The sequence below is a fragment of the Anticarsia gemmatalis genome, chromosome 7 (genome assembly GCF_050436995.1).
Source record: "Anticarsia gemmatalis isolate Benzon Research Colony breed Stoneville strain chromosome 7, ilAntGemm2 primary, whole genome shotgun sequence".
Taxonomy (NCBI): Eukaryota; Metazoa; Arthropoda; class Insecta; order Lepidoptera; family Erebidae; genus Anticarsia; species Anticarsia gemmatalis.
Window position 1 is genome coordinate 13499885 of NC_134751.1, and position 22138 is coordinate 13522022.

At 33.4% G+C, this 22138-nt stretch overlaps 1 long non-coding RNA gene across 1 annotated transcript in view; it reads left to right on the plus strand.

Moving 5' to 3' along the window:
* The window catches only part of LOC142974089 (uncharacterized), a 98998-nt gene that overhangs the window by 15722 nt on the left and 61138 nt on the right, over positions 1-22138 (plus strand). Inside the window, exon 2 of the long non-coding RNA XR_012959544.1 lies at positions 15826-15853. This is a non-coding gene — a long non-coding RNA (uncharacterized LOC142974089). The remainder of the gene's footprint in view (positions 1-15825; positions 15854-22138) is intronic.

Here is a 22138-nt window from a genome sequence, read left to right on the forward strand (position 1 = left end):
AGAACTTGAAAAGTAGCAAAAAACGCCATAATTTTTGCTACTTTTATACAAAATTAAACTGATTTTAAAATGAAGCCACTCCACAGCTCCCAAACTCGACTAACTGGGAGAAATTCGTGTGTGAAATATCAGAAGTTGTTGAGATCTTAGCGGGTCTTGGGCCAGATTAAACCTTCGCAGACGTGTCAATTATCGAGTGTTGCGAATTCATTATAAAGGATTTCCACTTTAAGTTTGTTGGTAACACTGAATTTGTAATAATTGGTGCCAGGAACTGTTTGTGGAAACTTCGAGAATGATTCGCGTTTGATTTTGTTTTAAATACGTTTTGGGGTGGAATTAAGGGGTTAGTTGCGTAATAAGGTGTAATATGGATTTGTACTCGGCTCGTTACAACCCTGTAACTATAATAGGCGTTATTCCTTGAATATGACGTCGTGATTAAGCATTATATGGGTTATTAGACCAAAAATCTTTGCGTAAAGTTAAGCTTTAGATATAGCTTCAACAAACACAGAGGTCTTGCGGAAACAACACATATAGCTCTGACTTTATTATGCCTATGTATTACGAATCTATGTAAATAGATACACAGATTCATAAGTATAACATTAAAAAGTTGTTCATCAAATCATCTATCAATGAATTAAGCACAACATTAAATCAACTCATAACAATAATTATTACACACGTAAACCCATATTCAACTCATTACTCCCATTACCAGATAATTAACTATTATTAGCCTAATATATCAGTCTTAACAATAAAATTAACATCCATACATCACCGTTTCTTACATCACTCTTACCCGGTTTAACCTGAAATTAATACCCTGATACCCGGGTATACTCTCATAATGAGTGCGATAAAACAATTGTGCCGTTTAACCGCCGCAATATACGCCTCCCTTTACATAAAATGTAGTTGCAAGGCGCGTTTTAAAATATATGGGCGGACGAAATTAAACTCGCACCGTCTTTGTACGCAGTGTACGAATAATGTGAGTTATGATGAATAAGGCTGTTTGAGGGGGAGGAACTGGTCTTATGCCTGGTTTCTGAGTGCATTTAGCGGTAGTTTAACTATTCAATAGCGTGTTTTTATACGAGTTTAAACGCTATTGAATAGATAAACTACCGCTGAATGTACCTCAGAATTCGGGGATTAGAGCTACACAAGAGATCTTTCTAGAGAATTAGGTAAAATTAAATATACATTTAATATATTAAGTTTCAATGTGCTATTAAAAAACAACGCGTTTTAGAGCGCTATAACGTCCAAATGCTACCGGTATTTTTGGATAGGCCGATTGACTTTTGACATTGATTTTGCTGTTCAATTTATTAAAGTCCTAAGAAGATTTCAACACAAATATTTCAATCTCAATTTACTTGCTATACAATACATAGATGAATATTATTAGTAAACTATCTATCTAGTCTTGTAATAGTAATTAATAGATAGTGTAGACTAGATAATAGTGCGTGTACCTCTTTATTCCTCACAAAAATTTAACTTACATAACGGGAATTTCAAAAATAACTAGTCTGTGCTTATGGACCAAGATCCCAGAGCTGCCAGACCTACGTCATTTTAGCAAAGCTGAAACTTTGAGGATTGTTAGTATAAAGGGTCTGTTAAGAGGTATGCACATCCACTACCTTGAAAGCGGGGCCGTTTCTGAGGTAGCGCGGAGTGAAGGTGCGTAAAAAACGACCCAACCTACGTTATAGTAGCAAAGTTGGTTTTCAGATATGTTATTAATGATATTATGTAGAATTAAAATTGACTATTGCCAGACCGTTTCCCGGGGCCATTACTTCTGCCAGACGCCTTAAATGTTATAAAAAAATGAGGTCAACTACGTCATAGTAGCAAGCCTAAATTTTATATATGTTATTAAAGGTACAATTTTAAGACCCCCTGTATGCGGACAGACCATTCCGCAGGGCCCTTCGTCTCCTAGACGCCATTAAACTTTCCCTATGAGCGCGAGAGTAAGAGCATTATTCATACGCATAAATGAAAAACAATTGAATTAAAAAAATAAAAATTGAAAAATTATTGAATACTAACTGACCCGCGCATCTTTGCTTGCGTCACTTAAGAGAGATAGGTCAAAATGTTACATAAACGGGCTATGTAACATTTTTCACTGGTACTCTGCTCCTATTGGTCGTAGTGTGATGATATATAGCTTATAGCTTTTCTCAATAAATAGGCTATCCAACAGTAAAATATTTTTTTATTCGCACCAGTAGTTCCTGAGATTAGCGCGTTCACACAAACGAACAAACTTCTCAGCTTTATCAAATTAGTATAGATTAAAAGTACTTGGAATGTTTAGGAAGATAAGTAACATTATTTTGGGAATTATTTTAAAAAATTGTAGTCATTCATCATCATCATCATTATCTGAGCTCTTACTTCCCTCATCAAATTGAATATTTAAATCATCTCCACCATCGTCTTCATTGTTACTTGAATTCTCTGTAGAAAAAAAATGTAGGTAATGATGTTGAAAACAGTTACAAGTAGGTATACTGAAATAATTTATAGTTAAAATAAAATACCTAATTCGTTTTCAAGTGATTCGCTTACGAAACTTGGCAATTGGTCACCATCAAACCACTTAAAATGATAATGGTTATCCTTTAGAACCCACCCTTTATTTGCTGGGCTTAAAATGCTAGGACGCTTTATATGAGCATTACTCCAGACACCCGCAATATAATTTGCTCGTCGAAATTGTTGAAGCAATTCAGATTTACAAGGAGGTAAATTACTTGCGTCGAATTTTTTAACATTTTGCCGGTGGAATTTCTCATTCATTTCGCCAACTGTATACGTGTTAATGAAAAGTTGTAGCCGTGCAGCATCTGCGTGCATTACCTAAATTTTTTTTTACTGAGAATTCAAGTAACAATGAAGACGATGGTGGAGATGATTAAAATATTCAATTTGATGAGGGAAGTAAGAGCTCAGATAATGATGATGATGATGAATGACTACAATTTTTTTTTCATAATTTTTGTGAATAGTGTAAACCATATCTATTTTTAAAATAATTCCCAAAATAATGTTACTTATCTTCCTAAACATTCCAAGTACTTTAAATCTATACTAATTTGATAAAGCTGAGAAGTTTGTTTGTTTGTGTGAACGCGCTAATCTCAGGAACTACTGGTGCGAATAAAAAAATATTTTACTGTTGGATAGCCTATTTATTGAGAAAAGCTATAAGCTATATATCATCACGCTACGACCAATAGGAGCAGAGTACCAGTGAAAAATGTTACATAACCCGTTTATGTAACATTTTGACCTATCTCTCTTGAGTGACGCAAGCAAAGATGCGCGGGTCAGTTAGTATTCAATAATTTTTCAATTTTTATTTTTTTAATTCAATTGTTTTTCATTTATGCGTATGAATAATGCTCTTACTCTCGCACTCATAGGGAAAGTTTAATGGCGTCTAGGGGACGAAGGGCCCTGCGGAATGGTCTGTCCGCATACAGGGGGTCTTAAAATTGTACCTTTAATAACATATATAAAATTTAGGCTTGCTACTATGACGTAGTTGACCTCATTTTTTTATAACATTTAAGGCGTCTGGCAGAAGTAATGGCCCCGGGAAACGGTCTGGCAATAGTCAATTTTAATTCTACATAATATCATTAATAACATATCTGAAAACCAACTTTGCTACTATAACGTAGGTTGGGTCGTTTTTTACGCACCTTCACTCCGCGCTACCTCAGAAACGGCCCCGCTTTCAAGGTAGTGGATGTGCATACCTCTTAACAGACCCTTTATACTAACAATCCTCAAAGTTTCAGCTTTGCTAAAATGACGTAGGTCTGGCAGCTCTGGGATCTTACTCTATTAATATAGTAAGGCTACTCAATAGTTAAGTCTTACCGCAGACCAATAGAAAATGCATTGGTTTTCACATATTCTGCGGATTGAAAACCAATTTTGTGAAAACAAGTGACAAACATAACCTTTCGCCCTATGACATTGGTCGAGAACGAATGATTCTTAGTAATATTTAAACAGACGAGTCGGCCCATTGTCCCAGGATTGGTTGTCGAAAATTGCCTATTACCAACCCCAGAGCGCGGCAGTATTGCCTCTCTATCCAATTTATCGTTCTACTTTAGTATTTCTTCAGACAATTGCGATTTATATCTGCGAATGCGAAACTCTTTGAATGCGAAAGAGATGAGTGTGTTCAATGGTACCTGTATAAAGTTGTGTTTGAAACTTTATGTGCCGGTTCTAGAATATTCTTTCAGAATGCAGCCGTTAAAATGGATATTTTATGTAAAATTATATTCTTCAGATGCTCAATGCTTATGTATGTTAAGTATGGTGGCCTATATCGTAATTCACGTACCTATGAAATGGTCATAAGTCATGACAAAGACTGCGGTTAAGAAATTTCCAGAAGATGTCTACTGAAAACTCCCGCGGTTAGAAACTCATTGCGATATGAAACCAAAAAACGTGCATGAATACTACACATATTTGTACAAGCTCAGGACTAAAGAATCTTTGCATTTTCTAACTGTCTTACAGCCATGCTATTCACAATACATGTGTGTAATAATACTAGTAAACAAAAGTCTCAGAAAAAAACATACCCCAGATTCAACCTTTAGAACCAGCTTTCTCACACACAACAGCAAAAAATAATGACATGTGCAACCACGAGTTGTCGAATATCAAAGCTTTTATGTAAATTCATAAAGGTCTCGCTTGTTTCGTCACTCTCATTGTCTGAATTTAATTTTCCTGTTCCGCACGGTGCATCTTTTATAAGATAGTGGAGGCAGGGGGAAAAACCCGACGATTATTGCACAGGAATTTAATTTGTAGTGGAAAATATTTGGGTAATTTGAAGATTGATGTGGAGTCGCTTTTGGGCTATTTTACTTTCGGGGAATTGGGCTATTTTAGTTTTCCTGGTAAAACTACTAGTGAGAATCGATTAGTTTTTAAAGTTTTCAAGCTATTTTCTGATAAATGCATCTTTTAGGTCACTGGTTGCGTGTTTTTGGCGATCATAGGCGTTTTTTATATTAAAAAAAATGTAATTAAGTAGTTTAATGCAAGCGTTGGTTACTGAAAACACTGAAAACACTGATTTTGAGTTCTGCTTAAAACGTAAAATCAAACTCATATACACATACGTAGAAGTTACTTACTTGACAGTTGAAAATTTTCGTAATAATCCTATTTCATTCTTAATATTTCTATCTGAAATAACAAATATAACAAAAATATCATCTTAAACAGACGTTTACTTCCATTTAACCTTTCTGAAACTAAGACTATTGGACATTGGTGCGAACTCCAATAGGTTCTCATTTTTATCTCGAAGGAAATACGTCTGAATGGAAGGTATGTCGGTAATATCTATTGTTTCACGTCCATCTCGGAATAGTTCGTTTTATTATGAGGTGTTATTATCTTGAACATTGCTCTATGTCGCTTTTGATGATAGATGTAGGTATTTTATTGGAAGTGTGTAAGTAAAAATATTAGTGGATAAAATCTACTCCAGTTGCAAAAGTTAAGTGGTAAGAGAAATTTAATGAGAGCAACCTCAAAATCGGGAAATAGCATAACACAAAAAAAAGTATATATGTATATACTGTTAGCTTGAAATATGCCACAGGATAAGTACTGTGGTCTAATTTGATATCAAAGCGACATTTGATTCTTTAGAAAAAATGCTATTTCATAGCATACTATCAATTCAAAAATAAAGAAGCAAGGAACTAAAAACAGTTATGCAGTTTGTCGTTTAAAACTACAAAATCTATTCAATCGTTTTGATTCAGTTTAGGAACTGATAAAAAACGTAAAATCGCGTCGTTCTCCCACGGGGGTAGGCAAAGACCAATGGATAGTTTTTCTATATTACAAAAGCTGATAACTGACTCGACATTAATTCGTAAGCGGTTCTCTTTGCAAGTTACGATTTACGAATATTTAAAATGGAATTTAAAATGCAACCCTCAAAACCTCCCAAGAAATTCAATTTCAATTTCTTAATCCTTAAGCAGCTAATCCTAAACCTGTACCAATGTACCGCTAAGTGTTTTACCTTGTACTGCACAAGACGGTGGCAGCCCTAGCCACCGCAGAAAGAACCTACAGTCTTCACTCGTTCATTATGCAAGATGTACTTGGGTGAATATAGGGTTATGCTGAATTTTACATGTAACGGTTTTAATTTATTTTTAATGTATTTTATTTAAATGTTCTTTTTTAAATTGACGGTATATCTTCTAATTTACGTTGTATTTTGTGCTTTATAACAGTAGCTTGCCTACCTCCTACAGACATATTTGGTATGAAAACCTGAACAGGCCCCCAAGTGGGTGCTGTTAGAACTATACTTTAAGAACATATTTAAAATGTCAAATTTTCGATTCTCGACCGTACCGACTGAAATAATGCGACAAGCCACATATCTACTGGCATTCGTCAGGTTCAGTCTCAGGGTAAAACTTATTTGAAAGAGTTGGTTTTATACCGAAGGCGCAGTCGCGAGATTTATTAAAAATTCCTTTAAAATTTATAGTTACTTGTAAAGATAGTTCCTAAAATGAGATGATTAACCTTTAATACATTCATTCTGGACAGTTTATTGGAAGATTTCTCTATTAGGAAACAGAATCCAATGTCCAGTCTAACCGTAAAGCGAGTCTTTTCATTGAAGTCCAATCAGTAAATCTCAAGATTTCGACCAAGCTTCAATAACATACAGCATGAATGAAATGAAGCTAGCTAGCTATGAACTGAAAGCGTCTAGTTTTTAAAAATAAACCTAATCAAATAGAGTATAACAAACGAAAAGACTTTAGTACCGTAGCGATATCACGATAATAGTCTTTGTTAGAAAAGACGCAAAAGCCATTAGTTTTATTGGAAACGTTTTAATTTGTCCACTGCTTGCGGCTACTACACTGGATAGGCAAACTTCTTGCCCCAATGTAATTGGTTCCTCAACTTTTGTCGGCTTAATATCTAGATTGGTAATCATTTTAATGGAATCTGATATGATTTGTGTATTTTTTAATAAAGATAGGGATGGTTTATGGATTTTATTGGAGTGGAATAAAATGTTATGGAGCTGTTTCTGCCCACTTGTTTGAATCTTTTTGAAGCTTTGAGAGCTGTAAGTAAGACTAGAGCTTCGGTTTTTTATGATTTTAGTTTAATAAGTCATGAGTTACTTTACAAGTTTTAGATTTTAACCATACGGCGAATGTTATATATATGTACCTCTCGTTCTCGCAACAAGGGAAAGAAAAAGATAAAAGATCGTAATTCATAACGGAGATTCAAGGTATTTGAAGCCAGCTGTATTCACTGGTCAGTAAATGATTTAAAGATCGCAAATGGGTCGCTTCGTGTCGTTTGAGCGACGCATCTTCGTATATCTAAGAAAAAGTGTGTTTCAGTTGCTATAAAATAAGATGTAACAGTTTTTTTTCCTCTGGAAAAGACAACTCCCGCACTAGATTTGCTCTTGTGTCGCAGGGACTTTCGCAAACATACAAACAACGGACACAAAGTACAACCAGAGCCGACAACGATTTGTGGACTGCACAAGTAATTGTTCCGTTGAAAACCAAGAAGAAGAGCTAGATGGAAAAGACTTCACTTGATAGAAGACTTTCATACTATTATGGCTATTTTGATATAAGTTTGACAACTGACTACCCCGTAAATTAATAATGTTTTCTATAAAACTTAAGACGTTTATAAATAACTTCTCAGTCACGATATAAGTTAATACATAAACAGCGAACATAACAAATTGCCGGCGCACAGTTTAATAAACTCATTTGCGTTACGACGCGTTATAAATTCAGATGACTGAATAATAAATATTTTGCGGTCGTCTGTATTAACACAACGCAACGTTTGCTAAGATATTTACAATTTCTACTCGTATTTTAAGGATAAAGTTTGTAACAATATATGATATTAATTGTTATTTATGTCTCTAAGTGCAAGTTTTGGGACTTGACTAAGATATCTTGGTTTATATAAATGTATTAAATTTATTTTTGATTTGAAACCAGGCTGTTGAATTTTGCCTTTGAAATGTCAACGACTGTAGATTTTAAAGCAAGAGCTTTCGCAAATAAATCACGCCTGTTACACACGAAGGTGTCTAAAATAAACCCGAATTTAGCCATTAACAATGCTAGTCTCATGGCACAGGTTTTTTACAATAAAATAAACCTTAACTAATAACAAACATACGATCATTTGTCTATCAGTCTGTTAGGAATTTATTGCTAAATCGTTAAACCGCTTTTCGTAAATAAATAGTTTCACCACATTTCACCTTCAAGCCAGCCCTTCCGAATTAACGTGCATTTTCAAGAGCCAAAGAATTGGGGGGTTGGGGTAAAAAATCACCATTTTAAATAGGGTTTTGTGGTGTCAAGTGATTTAATGGTTCCCCTCCATTTTCATGCAGTGCGTGAGGCGGTGATCATTTTTTTTTCACAATCAATTCATTCAGCCCCTACTTTGGTTTAATTGGAATTCTTCAGGCTGCTGTGACTTGAATTTTCACGATTAGGTATAATCGGTTTTTGGATTAATTTTTAACACGATTATTTACCGTAGGATTGGATTTTATGTAACATATTAGGACTCATAATCCCTCACACATAGATGTTATGTTATAAGGTTTTAAACAAACATAACTTTTTTCTGTTTTCATATTCCTTAAAAGTTTGTAAGGACCGTACCTAGTGGAGTTCTTTGGTCTGTATGCCCCTATAGAAGAAAAACGTGATTTTATGGACGCATGCAGTTCCGCAAATAACTTTATAAAATGTGTCTTTCAGCAAACGGGCAAACTTAGAATAGTTATTAATAAATTAAGTTCAGTCGCGACCGGGAATCGAACTAGTTACTCAAGATCATTCACCAACTTGTTACAGATCTATCACCATTTACCAAATATTCTTCAGTCGTTTCTAAAACAAAAGTATTTTAATCAATATCCAATACATCACATAAGTTGTACACTAATTCTCGTCAACCAAACTCTCAAACCACAATATTATCGGTAACACTCAGCTTTCCACGCAACTTTACCTCTCTAAAGGGTGTTGTAAAAAACTGCTTCGCTCCAAGGTACAGCAATAGCGAAGCATTAATTATTATAGTCTAGTGATTTCACGAGAGCCGAGCAACATCTACGTACAATTTCATTAGCTTTCAGACGCGCTGATTGAGTTGGATTGGTTACCTTGGATTTGTCATGGTGTGAGGTTACTGTGTGTGATATTAATCAGCGTCTTTTTAAAGAAAGGTCAAATATAGAGAGTATCCAAATCATGTAACTAATCGAACTAAGAATGTATTGTGTTTCAAAATTGGAGATTTTTGCCAATACGTTTTTTGTTTACTTTGCTTGCAGCTGCCGCCCTAAAAAAAATGTTAACTTTTTTTTGTCTAGAACTTAATTACAAAGTTACTATTTACTACGTACCGTTTTATCACTCTGGTTTCTTTCTTTAGTCACAAATTCAGCTGAGAACTGTTTTTGTTTAGGATAATATTGATTTTATGAACAATCATATAAGCACTATCAATGCCATTAAAAAAAGAAAAGAAACTCAGGCTATAAAAAGTGGAACTACATACACACACAAAAACACTTCTACATTTCTTCCAACCCATGTCAAACACAGCTAAAAATATCTCACAAAACATCTTCATATTATTATCCTCAATATTCAATAATTCCCGACATCAACGAGGCAACGCGGATGTATGGTTTTACGACTTTTATTGACTCACTGGACGGTCCAAAACCCCCTAATTTCACGCTTCATTTAACCGTCTTATGGTCTTTCATGGCGCCTTATAGATTTGCCATTAGATTGCTCTATAGACCCACCCTACTAATAAATTTTCTTCACATCAAAGAATAAGTTGAGGTCGTGTTTTTTTGTAGTTTTTGTTGAATGTGACGTATGAGGATGTATTGGATGCGTGGGGATGATTGGGGATGTCTGAAAGATGTTTTCTTTAAGAAAAATTGAAATGTTTAGTTGATTCTTGTACAGTTGATGAAGCAAACGGATGCATTATTGTAGAATATGTTTATGAGATACGATAATGTAAAATGGTGTTGTAATTTTGGTGTAATAAAAGTAAAATATGACTATAATTCCTCAAAAGTTGACTTCATCGACTAATTAATAGCTTTTAATGCGATAAATATAAAGATCCAATTAGTTCCTCAAATATTAAAACTATTTTGAAAATATATAATTTCTTGCAGTATTAATTTCAGTCTAGACAGTCAAAATTAAAAAGGATTACAATCGGCATTTAAGTTTAAAAAACAATCCCTCTCCTAAAAAGGGTTGCAAAAACAATTACAAAAACTTCTACCAAAAAATATCCTAAAACAAATATTCAAAAATCGGAAAAAATATGGATAAAAGAAGGGAAAGAAATATAAAAAAGATATGAATGAAACGGTAGCGACCCCTGCCAGTGGTGCGTGGAAACTTCAATAAGTTCGATGCGTCAGATTATAAACTTATGTCTCTCTTTCCTGAAAAAGACAATTCAGATATTATATTTTATATTTCAACGCGTAGGAGTGTTTTATTAAAGGATTTAAGACATGAAAGATTTTATAAAACGATATCTACTTTAATAATATGGTTATTGAAAAATTCAGTATCATTTTGTGTCACAAAAATGCGATTTTCTCGCATTAAGCAAAAGTTGGAGAATATTTGCTTCTTTATGGTCTGATTCTAAGGTTTGATTTCTATATGTGTAATACTACATACATATAAAAAACATACATAAAACTGTTATACCCAATGGTGCTGGCAGAGATTTATCATATTCTCCTACGTTTTGCCAATGACAATGACAGTTCCACGTAATAGGGGGCGAGCCTATTGCTATTTACCGGGCACTTAATGGTTTTTTTTATTGACTAATATTAAAATATAAATAAGATCAGACCAATAAAATTGACCTGGGAATCGAATCCGAGACCTCACGACCATCCGTCGGAGATAAAACTAAATCCATTAGTACATTGATAGTTCCATAAAGCGACGCTATGTAAAGATACGCAGACTCTGTATCGGTCCATCTCACGTGGAATTAGGCAATTCGGCCCGTTCGATTCCCGCCTCGGCTTATCTTTAGTAAAGATCTTTTGGAGGCTGTAGGTGTTAGATAAATAAGTATTATAGTGTATCTTTGTACGGAAGTATAACTTTAAAAAAATGTGTGTTTTTTTTTAAAAAGGTATAGTTGAAGATTATTGCAAGTGAATTTTGTAAGAAATAATTTTCAGTTCCATGTAGATTGTAATGACTTAATAATAATGTCGTACTAGTCAATGGGACTATTTCAATCACATTTTATTATTGTGTTCATCGATTCTTAGGTCATTGAACCCAAACATTTACAATAATATTAAGATGAAAATACCCCTACTACAAAATAATTTTTGCTTAGACGTTATTAGTTAGGTTACTAAAATTCCTACAGTTGAAAACTGTTTTGTGGGGTTTTATTACAATGTAGATTGTATAAGTATTATAATTATAATATTTTTTTTTCAAACTAACCTGATAACCGATCTTTTATCGAACTCAAATTTTACTTCCACATGTACATTATAACATTAATAGTAGTTACCTGAAACTTTCCATCATGTTCAGTAATATGTGGGAACGAGTAGTTTCTTAAAACATGTCGCTAAAACATAATTGTCAAAATTTTATAAGCCTCTATGACGAATAAAACGATCTTGTTACTAGAGATAATCAAAATATTATAATTTGTTCGAACTAACTTAAGTCGTATCAACTCTATAAAGTTCCTCAATCGAGAGGTCCTCATGTAATTATCAGATTATTTGCGGAACCCAATAAGACGATCTTCGATAAGGCTGTACATTTGACAATGGGTTTGTATTAATTAATAGAAGAACCGGCCGGAGAATGGGATCGATGGTGCTTGCTGATATGAGGTGCTACTTCGTTAACTGATCGTTACACAGATTAACGAAGAAATGCAATTAGTTTTATTAGAGATATTTCTAGAACTTTAACTATAGGTTGGTTATGTATTGAAAGCAAAAGCTACAGTATACACGTGTTGAATATTTTTCATTTTAATTGTGATATAACACAAACCTTTAGGCCTTATGGCTAGCCTCAATATTGACTAGCGGACCCGCGCAACTTTGCTTGCGTCACATAAGAGAGAATGGGTAAATTTTTTCCCCGTTTTTGTAACATTTTTCACTGGTACTATGCTCCTATTGGTCGTAGCGTGATGATTTATAGCCTATAACCTTCCTCGATAAATGGGCTATCTAACACTGAAGATTTTTTCAAGTCGGACCCGTAGTTCCTGAGATTAGCGCGTTCAAACAAACAAACAAACAAACAAACTCTTCAGCTTTATAATATTAGTATAGATGTCATATTTACACGTCACATCGCATAATAATACTATTTTCACATTTTGACAAATTTAATATTATTGTGAATTTGGCATTACAATGTTGTGTAATGTAGTTTCTACTGTTTGTAGTTAAGACGATTATAGATGGATTAAAAAATCTATCTGTGAAAATTATTGTCTCAGTCTCTACTTTTTCATGTTCATCAAAGCAAAATAACATGAAAATTAAACGTCCAGCATTTAAATACAATCATTCAATTGTATACAAAAACAGTATTTTATCATCAATTTGAGTTGCCATGTTGTATTTTAGCAAAAGTCCCATGTTCGTAACTCGTTCACGCATCGTTGGGCTAACGACATTATTTCGCTGATGCAACGCGCAAATTATGTGGATGCAGGTTTTTTTGCACACAGACGTACGTTTGGGAATTATTGCCAGACTATATTGTGTATATGGCTTTAGTTATTGTAGGTATGGTGTTGAATTGAGTACGGTTGTTGTTATAATAATATATAAAGTAACGGCTTTTTCCCATTAAAAAAAGCCAAGGAATTGGTTACAATCAAATTCACAGATAGCGTTAAAAAAATACGTTTTGTTAAGTCCTAGAAATGCAATTCGATCGGCATTCTCACGTCCACGATCATAGGACCAGTGATCCATTATTCTATCGCTAAGACCGAAAAGAAAGTAATTTATATTCATGCGTATATTAAAGACTACTAACTTCCAATAATCAACGAAAACATTAAATACTCATGTGAGAAGTATCGTATGTGTTAATCAAGGTAAAAGTGTATCAAAATTAAATCCGACCAGTATTTTTTCCATGAAAGTGTAAAATAAATACATTTTATTATATCCATACTTACAAACTTTAAACGAACAATCGCAATTATTATATAAGTAGGAAGTATACAATTATTTAAACCCTAAAGATACTCGTAAAGTACACATCATATTTCACCCCCTGACCCGCTTACAAATGCTTTTAGTTAATTACAATATCTCAACTTGCATTCAAGAGCAAAATTAACATGGTGTTTCAATATTATGCCTCTTCATCTCCGAGGTGAGGAGGTGAGGAACTAAAACCAACAATCTTGTCAAAATACTAGCGTGTACTGTTATTTTCTGTCTTGTGTTATTTCTGGGATTGGGGTCGTGATGTTATGGGTATATACTACATATTATTATATATTATCATTACTTATAACTCATCGGTTATTATTTCCTACCGACTGTTGTAACCGTCTAATCAGTCAATATTTCCTTCTACATTTGGCTATCGAAAACTGACTAGTAACGACAATTTTTGTATGAATATCTAATCAGCGCCCCTAGTGGGAGCTCTAGGAACTAATATTTTAGTACATTTTAATTCAGCGGCAACCGCTAGAGGCGCTGATCGGTTTTACATACAAAATTAGTCGATAGTGATTAGTGGTAACAAATAGCGTTACTGAAAGAAAAAAACTAGAATTGCAATTATCTTACTACCATCTTTCTGTAATGATAGTTTTCCTGTGAATACAATGTTTTATACACATCTTATTGCATTGAATTTTATGTCGAATTAGTTATTTTTTAGCAAACCTAACAAAATGCCTATTTCGTGAGACAAAATTTTGATTATTTTTCTATCACGTAATTAATTTTCACATACTCATCATTAATTTTCAAAGCAAATTTACAAACATACATAATCGAATTACCTTTGTAACATGGATACTAACCACAAGCACTCAAGTTGTAGTCCACAATAGAAGCCTTAAGTTGGCGGTCAAACACCAACTTAGACAAAAGAGGGTTCCTATCAAAAGTAGTTTTGGAAACTTACCTTCACTCGGATCGAATGCTGCAAACTTTTCCACTTTCTTTTCTCTTTTATATGTTACAAAATGTGTTTTTCTAAATTATTATTTTTTCTTTCTTTCTTACTTTAAGATAGTTTTGTGCTTTATGACGCGTTCTGCAAGTTTGTGAAGGTTTGTACGTGTCTACTGGAAGTTTTATGTATGAGAATGTCTGACTGTGGAATATTTTAGGGGTTTTTTTATTGATAGTTTTGTAGTGTATGGTTTAGCGTTTTTTTATTTAAATAAGAATGAATAAGAATTAAAGGTAAATTAAAAATAATAATAACCTAAGGGAATTGAACATTACTTTTAACTAATAGTTTTTTAACCGAAAATATGCGTAGTATTGTACGTTTTCAGAAAACATCATAGGTGTTTTATCGATTTTATTGCTTTCAAAATATAAGCTTATGATCCGTTTATCTCTTGTAGTTATTTGCGTAAAGAATTTAAATACAATCAAAAAACTATGTTATTCGTTTTTTTTGTTAACGCAATGATTTGACCTCAAATTACTTGACGTATTAACATAGATAACGCTGGTCGTGGTTGTAATCTGTAAAAAATAAAAGACAAAAATTAGATTATAACCACGCAACAAAACTCAGAAATTCCTAACCGAAAATTCAGTTTAAACCGAAGCAGCTTATCACACAACATACGTGTATCTCGGGCCTTTGACGAGCTAAGTCGGAATACACGCGACCCAACTACCAAACAACTCCGTACAATTTGAATTTCCCAAGTAAGAAGTTGAAAAACAAATGGCGATGCGGAATGCACCCCAGCTATGCGACAAAGCTTTGACAATCCCGGATTCCTTGAAGATAGGAGTCGAGCAGGTTGCATACCAAACATTTCAAGTAAATAAGATATTCGATAGTTTTGTGAAACTCTTAAGAATGTAGTTCTATTCGGTTTTAAAATTGTTTTAGTTTTTCTTTTGTGCTTTGTGCATGTGTGATGGGGAGGGTTTGTGTTGGAAGAGAATGGCGTATTCTTCTGTAATATTAAATTAAAATATAGTTTTTCATCATGATAGAATTAATAATGGTTTCTTGGGTTATGCTTCATGTTCTCGTAGTTGCACCACAGTTTGTTAACTTTTCAGAGATCAAAATTCAAATTTTGATTCCTGAAATGTACTTCATTTGTAAGCATATTTTTAAACAATAAAAGATATTATTCGTTTTGTTACAATAAGACATTTTTTCAAGCTATTACAATACTTTAGGTTCTTCCTAGAAAATATGGACGAGTTTTTTATTAAATATAAAGTTTTCCTTTATATAGAAATACATAAATTTATTTTAAATGAAATACTAGTGTATTTTTAACTTATTTCCATAGTTCCCTTTACAAACTGTTTAAAATCTGTTCGTATCTGCGTCGTAAAACTTACTGTTATCTGAACTTGGTTCACAAGTTAAATGAAAAACTAATCTAGTGTATCTGTTTCAGGTACTTTTGTTACTTCTACTATTGTAAGGTAAGTTTTTGTACTTTTTATATTTATATTTTAAAAAAACTTCTAAATGGTGAAGTGTGTAAGTGTTTTAGGCTTATCGCTATTGAAATAATCAATTATTACTTACAAAAAAAGCTTATTCTTGTATTCTGATGACTTTCATAAAAACTGAATTTTACTTAGTGAAACATTAAAAAAAAACAACGGTAAAAATAAAATCACAAAAAAAACAATATAATTACCAAAAAAAATCGAATGTCGGAACTTTTGGATTTATGAATTAAGTCTAGGTATAATTTAAAAGTTCGCCAAGTTTTACTTAACAACGTAAAGAAAACATTTTGTAAAAGATCGTCAAAATTAATATAATCAAAAATCGCGTCAAACATCAAAACACCAATATAAAACGCGAAGCATAAAGTATAAATATTTATCTATTCTCTGCCGGAGCAATTAGCCTCTCAACTATTGAATCTACATTTATAAGAGAAGTGCTCCGTTAATATTAGCTCGCAGATCGACACTTTAAATTCATTACATTGTACTTAGTTTGACACTAGTTAGTGTTTGGGTGTGATACAAGGTTCTACTAGGCTTTGAATTTTATTTTTTGTGCGACTGTTAACCTTTGTGGCTATGATTTTTAAACTGGTTTCTGGTAAAAAAAAGCATTTAAAAATAATTGTGATGAATATACACGTTACTCGACTTAGTTTTAAATTGTGTGAAATTATTGCTTTTCATTTTTTTTTCTTCGATTTGTCATGTATTTGTCACCTATGTAATTATGAAAAAATGCAAGTTATGTAGTACTGATTATTGTTTAATTAGAAAACAAATTCTGAAATACTGTTACCTGCACCTTATTAATTACGAAGGCCATGGTTACACGGTAATTTATAATTGAATCTCAAATAAAAGGTAACTTAACCTTTAAATTATAAATAGCGTTGCGACTTTGGACTAGGTATAATTCTGACGATGAGAAAACAAATCAATGCAAATAAAATAATATTTCACAAGCTCTATTAATACGCGTAAATACATATTGACAGAAATACCTCAATATCCAAATATACGAATATTTCCCTTTAATAATATTCTACAGTATTGAACGGTATCCTTAATAGAATTAGTTAAGCAATTTAGATATCTATAACTATTAATATTACAGTGAAATATCAAAATTCACGTTGTAATTTTCCTCCGCTGGCCGATTGCCATTTCCAGGCAATTATTATAAACTATTTGAATTCAAATCAGAGATTTGGTATTGAATTTCTATGTTCCTATATATTGTGTATTACATTAGACAGGATATTTTATAGAAATTATTACCGTAAATTCGCTTTGTAGGTAATTCCTTCTTGCAAGAAAATAATGCGGATGTAGTGATGTTTGTTACATTGTAACTTTAAAACCGATCTTGATAATATTTCACATATATTTATGTTTACCTATTTATAAATATGGTTAAATTAGTATTAATATACTATTTATATATAATATATATAATATACATGATTTTATCCAAAAAAATATTTTAACATACTAAATATCACAAAACATTTTTCTAATTCAAAAATCTTTAAGTCAAAGGTCTTACAGCGTGAAAAACTTAGTCCCTAGACACAGTATCGAAGTTACAAACAAACTAGCTATAGTGGTATTTCTTCGATGCACCGCTGTAGCTTATTCAAATCCTATACTGAGACGATATTAGGACAACGACACACTTGCGATTGTCAAATACTGTAGCTCGATTCTCTACTACTATCGACTACCGACAACCGACCTGTCATCGAGAAATTTTGTATGAAAATCTGATCAGCGCCTCTGACGGGTGTCGTGGGAAACCACCCGTCAGAGGCGCTGATCAGATTTTCATACAAGATTTCTCGATGACAGTTCGGTTGTCGGTTGTCGGTATTCGACAGTAGAAGAGAATCGAGGCACTGCTCTAATGTTTTAAATCTTTATGGTGTCGGCATATGTCATACGGTAGTCAAAATTGGGTCTTGCCGTTCTCACCGTTTTCGTAGGTCGTGACTTCAATTCCTAATTACCAACATTGTGTGATCTATATAATATTTTCGTTTATGATAAGTGTAAAAAACATTACGAACATAACATAGAAACATTCTGCATAAGTTCAAGATGGTTTAAGAAAATCTATTTGACAATAATAATTAATTAATGAACATCATGTCAATACGTCTCGAATTATTCTTAAATAAAGTCATATAAAAGTGCAATACCAACGAAAAATAAATATGCACTCGATAAGTCCATTACTACACATTTTCTATTCCATTCCACCCATTATAGCCCTACTAAATCAATCGAAAAATCGCAGTCGCAAATCTGCAGTATACCTTATTTAAATCCAATGTGTGTCGCAGCCGTGAGGAGGTCTAAATAGTGAAGATTACACAGAAACACCATTAGTTCACCCCGACTCTTACTGTTTAATCCGAACCGATATTTTACTTATTATATTCTAATATACTATGACTGTGGTGTCAGAATTGAACTATAGTTTTTTTATTACTAGCTTTGGAGCTCGTGGCTTAGTTAACGACAGCCGCGCAGATCGATCTCAGGTTAAGCCACGCTTACTGAGGTTGTTCTGTGGATGGGTGAACATCTTACACATATCGAGTTCCTCCGTGTTTTGGAAGGCATAATAACTTTTGGGTCCCGGCTGTCATTTTCGAAAATCTTTGACAGTCGTTAACAGTAGTCAGAAGCCTGACAGTCTGAAAACCGAAGGGTATCGTGTTATATCCCAGGTAACTGGGTTGTGAAGGTCAGATAAGCAGTCGCTCCATGTAAAGCACTGGTATTCAGCTGCATTCGGTGAGACTAGAAGCCGACTCCAACAAAGTTTGGAAAAAAGGCTAGGTTTAGCTTTCCCGGGTGGAATTTCACCCTCTTCGGAGTAGAATTTCGGAATAAAATTTAATCAAATTCACGATAGCCGTTAATACTGACAGTAAAATCGCGCTACAATAGCACAACATTTCTAGTCAGTTCCATACCTAAACATCGAGTACCCAGAACACCAAACACAGGCTCATGTAAAACACGGAAAACGCGTGACAATCAAGCAAATCAAATATAAATGAGTGTTGTGTTGTAATATCGTGTAATAGACAACGTCAACACGGAATCAGGCGGACATGTTTGTTCATGGCTTGTTTGCTGTGCCTACGTCGCTCGTTCACGGAATTTTTGGGTATGACTATACGCTTCTATATATACTATTGGGATATATATCAAAACTAGTTTTTTTAGATGTAATTGTTTTGTACGATTTTTGACACTAAATGTATTTCAATCGTTTTTCCATTTTTGTAATGTTCGTGACTTTATTTCTTTTTAATTACTTCGTTTTCGTTTGTAACTTTTAACTAACTATTTTAAACCTATAATATTGCATCCGGTGAGACTAGAAGCCGAGTCCAACATATTTAGAAGAAAGGCTAGGCTGAGGAGTATCTTTTCAATTCTACTTACTTAAATTTTAAGAGAAAAATCTGAAAGTAAAAAATCCTCCAGTTTCCAAAATAATATCATAAGTAAATATCATTTGACGGTAGCTCGGTGACCGGTGTAGACAAATAACGTGTCGAATACGAGACAAATCGTGAGGCTGTGCTCTCACAGATTGTTTCTATTTATCAACCCTTTTGAGTGAACCGTGACATATCGTACAGTCGAGAATATAGGCGTTTATTGGTTTATGTGACATTTCCGGCAGTTTAAAATTGAGTCTTCAAAATATCGAAAAAAAGTCTTGCATGCTAGTGATAGATAAGAGTTATTTACTCAGCAAACTAGCGGACTGGCCCGGTTTCGTCTGACTATAGTACAATTTTATCCCGTTGATTCCCTTCCCGTGAATATTTTAATTTCATCGATCTCATACAAATGCTGTCACAACAGTTGCAAACACATAATATTATAAAAAAAAATATTATCCATTTAGTTGTTGTTTAAAAGTTATGTGCCTCGTTCTTATATAAATAGATTAAGAGTATCAAATACATAAATCAACACAGGAAACATCTTAACTGCGTATTTAAAAACGTAATATTAAGCGTTTTGTTCTTATCTGTACACGGGATATCATTGCGCGTTTGCAAAAAATGCTTATGAACGATTGTTGAAGAGCGGAAACACTATCAATAACGTCACGGCTCTTTCCACTTATAACGAGGGGACATCGGGAACCATTAAGATTTGTTTGTTTAAGACTCTGGTATACAGGCTGTTGTTTTATTGACAAGAGATAAAAAATAATATTTAGGTAATATTTAAGTTAAAAACTTTTAAGGAACAATATTACTACATGCTTATGTATACAGACTGAAGTTTTCATAATAAAACAAACAGAATAAAGACAAAGAAGGATAATTATGCAGTTGCTTTTTTATTTCCAAAATAATGTATAATTTACTTGCTCTTAATCTTAAAACAGCATAATTTAGGTTTGTCTATTTAGAGTACCTAAGTACTATACTTTTTATTTTTTGCAAGTTTATGGAGTTAAGCAGTTTTAAGGTAGGCCCATTGAAAAAAATCATTGAAGTAAAAAAACAGGCGCACCCTGAAACTATGACACGTACGCTTAAAAAAGTATCATTTCATGTCTATTGTAGTGAGGGGCATTGTCGTAATGATCGATAGTATTGTCCGTTCTCTATTAGTTTGGATTGCATCCAGATTCACCGTATCGTGAGCCCATTCGTAGGCGCCCGTGCGGATCGAATCGAGCGTTGAGTGAGTCATTTAGATTTATCGATTACTTGATGGCACGTCACTAGTTTTTATTTACTTGTAGGGTTAGATGAATGATTGAAAGATTATGGAATTGTGAAAGATATGCAATTTTAATTTTGTTAGTTCAAGTGGTTGCTGTTGGGGAGATGATGAGTGTATACCTTTTATTTCTATGGACAGTCTTCAACCTAGTATTAAAGTTGTTTATGCTTGCTTTAGGTCCTTACTTGCTTGTACGACAAATTAAACCTTATTTACCACAATTCGAGCTAAACTTAACTTAACCTTCTGAAGCATGGAGACATTTAGCTTAAACATCACTAAGCAGACATCCACCTTCGTAATGACCACAAACGGATAGTTTAACCTACTAATCGTTTAGCGACCGATGACTGTTCTGTTAGTTACAGCCAACTAACCTGACAACTATTCTTGTTAGCTTATTGTTTTTATTTAGAAAAATCATCATCTCATCATCATCTCCTTCATTATCAAATCCTTTAGAAAACGGGGAAATTGCTGTATCTTTGCCTAAAAAACTATGTAGTATTTGCAGTATACTTGGGTCCAATCCTCAAGAACAATACATATCAATGTCAGAGGTAACCAATATCTACAATAGGACCTCATTAGACTTGGAGTGCATGGCAAATACCGAGGGTTTGACCAAATGTTTGGCCAAATTGAGTGGTCACATCACTGCAAACATTCATTAGGCAGATTAATTGTAATCGCTAATGGATCTCTTTGCAAGTGTTTGGCCAACTTGATTATACACGAATTTGGGTTGGATTTGAGAAAAAAATATAAACTGTATACATTTTTGCACTCATATTTGGTCAGACTTCGGTCAGTGCTTATGTAGAGCTTAATCCCTTCTAAAGCTGAAAGTTCCACTTTAAATATTCAAATAAGATTTAATAAAAAGGCTATGGAAAAACTAAATTGAAATCACGGCATCCGTTCGGGAGTTGATGATGGCACAGACCGACACACAGGTAGACAGACGCGTCAAACTTATAACACCCTTCTTATGTTAGTATAGCTAGAACTACAACCCTTAGATAGATAAAATAATAATCTATTTACTAACCTAAAGTGTGAAAAGTTTGACACAGGCATTTTTCTTCATTATTAACGAAATCTTGTCTCTACCTGCCATCAGCCAAATCAAGATAGTATTTAAGTAAATAATATTGTAATGCAAGCAAGGCATGACGTAATTATGTGTACAGTCAATAAATCACTAAGATAGTGTCAGCATGTGTATTATCAGTGAATTGCCTACAGGCTATTCAACATATTTGACTATAGGCATAAGTTGTACATGTTATAGCCAATCATGAGTATCCAAAATCTGTTTAAAAAAAAACTTTTCAAGACGACCTTTTTAAAAAGATCTAAACGTTGATTATTATTATCTTAATAAATTGTGTGAGCTAAGATAAGTTATATGCTTTCCTAGTTAAAAAGCTTTTCAAACTCTGCATAAAAATCTCATACTCGACTTCTTTTTTTTTA